Raw genomic sequence first — 5811 nt, forward strand, 5'->3', positions numbered from 1 at the left:
TATACGCATCTCAATGTTTCTGAGGTCCAGTTTTGATTCTATATCTGACTGTGACTTTGATAGTTGGGAATGTGGAAAATTAAAACATTAAGGAGTAAAGTCTTGACTTTGGTTGCATGCATCACAAACGAAATAAACTCAATCTAGAATACGGACTTGGTGTAGAAGTAAAATTCTAAGTAGATCTCCGTCTGCTTCCTCTGGCTGGGGGCACTTGCTTCTTTCTGCAAGTGATCAAATCTAAACAAAATGTTGTTTCTTAGGTCTAAAAATCTGCTGTTACCCAAGTCACTGAGCTCTGTAATTAAGACCTGATCTTTCCCCTGGGGAGTGCATGAGTGATGGACGTAGCTGCTGTACATACCTTTTCCTCACCCAGTACCCAGTCCTCAAATTTAGCCAGCTTGGGCTGCTCTCTACACAATGAAATTTTAGGAATATCATTGTAGCCTAAAATTATATTATCTAGGGCCAATAAAATCTGGAATTCCATCATTAGACATTCATTCTTTTAACTATATGTCTATAAAAGTCACTAAAATTCAACTATCCTGATTTAGGAGTAGCCTCTTCTCTTGAGCACAAAATAGGGTATAGAAAATGAGGCAGGGGACAAATTCCTGGGATGAGCTTATTGTTAGAGCTGAGCAGATTTATAAAGAAGAACCTTGATGCACTGATGACAAACTTTTCTTATGTCTCAATTTTACTTGGAAATAATGACAATCTTTGGGGAAGGAGCAGCACATGCATTTGCCCACTGTAACATGGATCCGTTCACGCCTGTGAAGACAGAAGGATAAGAAGATCAGAAATAAGCAAGTGGCCTCAGCCAGAGGAAGTAAATGGAGGTCTGAAGTCCTGGAGAGAATTCTCTGACAGGGCTTGAAGAACTGACAGGCTTTAAAGGGCACAGTGGCTCACACCTGTAATCCCAGCACTTTGGGAGGCTGAGACGGGTGGATCGCTTGAACCCAGGAGTTCAAGACCAGGCTGGGCAACATGGCAAAACCTCATCTCTACTTTTAAAAATACAAAAAATTAGCCAGGTGTGGTGGTGAACACCTATGGTCCCAGCTACCCAGAAGGCTGAGGTGGGAGGTTAGCTTGAGCCCAGTAGGTTGACGCTGCGGTGAGCCACTACACTCCAGCCTGGGCTACAGGAGGGAGACCCTTTAAAAAAAAAAGCCTATGTGAAAGACTGTTATTCCAATGGCCAAGGCTTCTGTACTGTTTATGGTAAAACAGGTTGTTACTGCATATATTGAAAGCCACCAGTTGCAGCCTGAAAACTTCTGGAGTGGTCATTGGAGTCAAGAGCAGAAGTCTACCATCAGATAACCTACAGCCCAGGGAGTCAGAGTGCTTAAAGTTCAGGTTCAGTATTAGGAAGACAGCAAAGCTCCATTGGTCAGTCAGAAAGTTGTACAGGATTCACTGTTTCAAATGAAGTCCAAACCGTAAAGGAGTTTATTAAAATCAGAGAATGCAGGAAAGGAGTATCAGACAGCAATTAGTAAAAACTATCAAACAATGTCAGATGCCACATTCCAGGCCTTGCACCAGCAGCAACCAGTTACCTGCACCAAAATTGATGGGAACAAGATACTCGGCTACAAGACTGGCAAAGAAATGCAGAGAACTTAAAGGCTGAATGTGGGATTCTTCCATACATGGAAAGACAAAGATTCGACATGTGGATGTATGATAAATAAGTGATTTACAAACAAGAGTGATATTTTGCTAGGGCTTTCAAAGTTCATGGATTTTCTAGTCCCGTGGAATACTGCTGAACCCCTAGCATTCTCTGCATTCTTTTAAGTCCTCTGTCTTGTAATTTTCTGCTAACTATATCCATGTGTGAATCTTTTTTTGGTGTTGTTAATTCGACTACATTTAATGCTGAAAAGAGACATCTAATCTAGAGTCACTTAGTGTTTAGAAAATTTTCCTAGCCATGAAGCCCTGTTACTGATTTAGATAAGGTGTGATGTTCATTACTTTTCTACCGCCATTCTTCCAAGAAATTCTGGTACTTCAGTGGTTTTTACAGCTCCATCAATGGCTAAAGAGGCATTGCCACGAGCTATAGCTAAATGGAAGACACACTCATCCCTCCCCTTCTGCTTTCATCTTCATTTATAGCATCTCATAACTGTTGTTTGCCAAAATTTGGATTGGGACCTTTCAGGTCCTTTTTGGAGGGCAAAGGAAATTTTCTGGAAATTCCATTACAGCCAGCTTCTCTGGGGAACTTGTTTTTAAATCCAAAGACTTGAACCACCTTCCCTGCAAATGGACATGTCCACTTTCTTCCCCTCTGTCATTGTCTCCTCCCCATCTAGTACCACTATAGTTATATTCTCTTCTAAGAATGCTTCTAAGAAGCACAGTAGTCACTGACTCACTACGGTCAAATCACTGCCAGGCTTTGGGCTCTCCACCTTTAAAATGCATTCCACAAGCTAAATTGAGTCTACATACAGCATGAATACCACTTTGGGGACAGGCCACTGAGATGAATTGGGTGGAAATTTTGTATGGGAAAGTCTCCACAAAGGGACCTGTCTGTGGGCTGCCTGGATGGGGGGTGGAACGGGCCACTCCTGCTGCCTGCACTTTCTCTCTGCCTTTCCTTCTCCTATGAAAAACAGTGGACAGAGGAGGCTGTGTCTCCCCTCACTGTCCTTTGGTCTCCTCGGCAACAGTCATGCCCCTTCAGCGAGCCCTCTCCCAGGTCTTTTGTGGCTAGACTTTCTTGGCAGAAAGCCATGAGTGAGACATGGAAATGCAGAAGAAATACAACCCACAGCCAAAGGCTTTCTTCTTTTTCGGCAGCTAGAGGGATGCTGAAGAAGGCTGCTACATTTGTGAACTTCTCCATCCTTCTGAGCAGCTCACAGTGTTTTGGCCACTCCATTGCATTAGTCAAAGTGATTTTGTTGGTGGTGGTATTCTTCCTCTTTCTGGGAGAAGAGAAGAAATTGGAATTTTCTTTTTTTGAGATGGAGTCTTGCTCTGTTGTCCAGGCTGAAATGCAGTGGCACGATCTTGGCTTACTGCAACGTCCACCTCCTGGGTTCAAGTGATTCTTGTGCCTCAGCCTCCCGAGTAGCTGGGATTACAGGCACCTGACACCACACCCAGCTAACTTTTGCATTTTTTTTTTAAGAGATGGAGTTTCGCCACATTGGCCAGGCTGGTCTTGAACTCCTGACCCCAAGTGATCCGCCCTTCTCGGCTTCCCAAAGTGCTGGGATTACAGGCGTGAGCCACCGTGCCCAGCAAGAAATGGGTCCTATTCACTGCCAGGCTCAGGCTTGCAGGCCTCCTTACACCCTCTCTTTCCCCTTCACCAACTCAGGACCTTTTAATTGGGCAAACAGAAATATACAGTGGACAGTAGAGTCAGCCAAAATCTGTCTTAGGGCAGACAACAGGCAAAGGGTCATGACAACTGAGAAAGGTAAAACATTCATGGCCTAGTAAGGCAAGAATGAGGCCTGTCTTCCAGCAGGAGAAATTGGCAGCTACTGACACAGTGAGAATTCCTTATCTTTAGAACAAAATATGTTCCTATTGGAGTACCTGACACAGAAGATAGTGTGGTATGGATGAATATTGTGAATGACAAATAATGTAAATATATTTGAAATAAACAAACTGCTTACACAGCTCAATGAGTTATTTGGAAACACACTCTGGCTTGACTGTGTTACTGAGCAAAACCTAAGTTGAAACAAAAATACCCTTCTCTTTTGACATGCATTTGAAGATAGGTAGGAAGACAATACTTTTTTTTTTTTTAACTGACCTTCCCTTAAGGCTTGGTCATAGAAGTGTAAACAATGTAAATGAATTCACCGTTGCCAGTTTTTATGCCATATCTATGTTACCCATGTATTCTGAGATCATACATGTACCTGCCAAAATACCTGGGAAGGATTGCTGTATCACAGTTACATTTGAGTTCTTGGCAGGCAGAACTGAGGAAGAGTAATTTAGAACGCTTTACATCCTATTTGAAAGAAATCACTAGTATTTACTTAAATAACAGGTTACAATAGAAAGATACTACCTGGAAGCAACCTTTTTCACTTTAGTTCATTTTTATTTTTTGTGTATAATTTATATAGTTGTTTGATTATTTTGCTTATAGTGCAATCCTGCCACAAGTATTAAAGCAGGAGATACCCATTATGCCTTCAACATCTGCATTTTCCAAGCTTTATACTTCCTTTTTTTTTTTTTTTTTTAGACAGAGTTTCGCTCTTGTTGCCCAGGCTGGAGTGCAATGGCGTGATCTCGGCTCACCGCAACCACCTCCTGGGTTCAGGCAATTGTCCTGCCTCAGCCTCCTGAGTAGCTGGGACTACAGGTATGTGCCATCATGCCCAGCTGATTTTTTGTATTTTTAGTAGAGACGGGGTTTCACCATGTTGACCAGGATGGTCTCGATCTCTTGACCTCGTGATCCACCTGCCTCGGCCTCCCAAAGTGCTGGGATTACAGGCATGAGCCACCGCGCCCGGCCCCCAAGTTTTATACTTCTACATCCACAGTATGTCAGTAGTTCTTGAAATTTAAAAAAAAGATAATAAAACTCCGTCTCAAAAAAAAAAAAAAAGAAAAGAAAAACAATGCTGTCCGATAGAACTCTCTGTGCAGATGGAAGTGTTCCCTATCTATGCTGTCCAATACAAAGCCACCAGCCACATGTGGCCATGGAGCATTTACAATGTGGCTAGTGCCACTGAGAAACTGAATTCTTAACTTTATTGAATTTTCGTTAATTAAAATTTAAACTCACAGAGCTGCATGGGGCCAGTGGCTAAGGCACTGGACAAAGCAGGGAAAGAAAAGGTCTCCCACAGGTGGTATCCATGGATACCAAGCAATAGGGGATAATATGATCTCCCCTCCCTGCCAGCCCCTCCTTGAGAGGAAAACACTGAAGGAAGACGGCGCTTCTCGGGGGAAATCAGAAGTCCCTCTCCACTACATGTCCTTTTCCTGCTAAAAGTTCCATGCATCAGAGAGCTATACAAACTCAGAAATGTGTGGAGAAAGCAATGCCTACACACCTGTGTCAGCACGACAGACAGGAAGGGGGCCACAGGGCTGAGGGAACCCTCTCCGCAGGCCTGGAGAGCTGAGAGCCTAGAACCCCAGCATTTTCCAGTAAAGTATTACAGAGATTTGATGCTGTAGGAGGGATGAAGGTAACAGTTAAACTCCAGTGTGTACATACTTTGGCATGTATATGAACTGAAACTGTTTTGGGGAGCCCTGCTGTGGGGCCATCTCCCAGGTTGAAACTTCATAGTAATGAATTTTGCTGCTGTTTTGTAAGTGCCTGGGCTGGGGTCTGAGTCTGACTTTCCTTTTGTCACACCATGTTAAGGTAGAGAGAGGAACCTGCATATTCATGTTTAGGCAGTTCTGTCATCTTGAGAGCAAATAGAGCCACCAGCTTCTCATTTTCACTGAGCTCAGGTCATCACCTTTACGATTTTAGGAGACTGTTCTAGGAAGAAGCTGGGGCATTTGGCAGACAGCAAATGTGAGGCGTACAATCCAGGTGACCAGAGCTGCGAGGAGGTGGCATGATTGGGCTCATCACTTCTCCACCCTGAACCTGTTCCTTGTTTGTACTCCTTGTCTCTACAAGTTAACCTACTATCCACTCACTCTAAAGGGAAACCTGGCAGGGATCACCACAGACACCTCCTGGACAGCCCCTTTTCCCTTATTTCAGATCAGATTATTCACCAAGCCCTGTTGATTCTACACTAGAAATGTCTCCGAATT

At 43.5% G+C, this 5811-nt stretch overlaps 1 pseudogene; it reads left to right on the plus strand.

Annotated features, from left to right (window-relative positions):
• Positions 1-719: 719 nt before the first annotated feature.
• LOC116550051 lies at positions 720-1647 on the plus strand (annotated as a pseudogene).
• Positions 1648-5811: the final 4164 nt, after the last annotated feature.

The sequence above is a fragment of the Sapajus apella genome, unplaced genomic scaffold (genome assembly GCF_009761245.1).
Source record: "Sapajus apella isolate SASKATOON/1434 unplaced genomic scaffold, GSC_monkey_1.0 scaffold7, whole genome shotgun sequence".
Classification (NCBI taxonomy): Eukaryota; Metazoa; Chordata; class Mammalia; order Primates; family Cebidae; genus Sapajus; species Sapajus apella.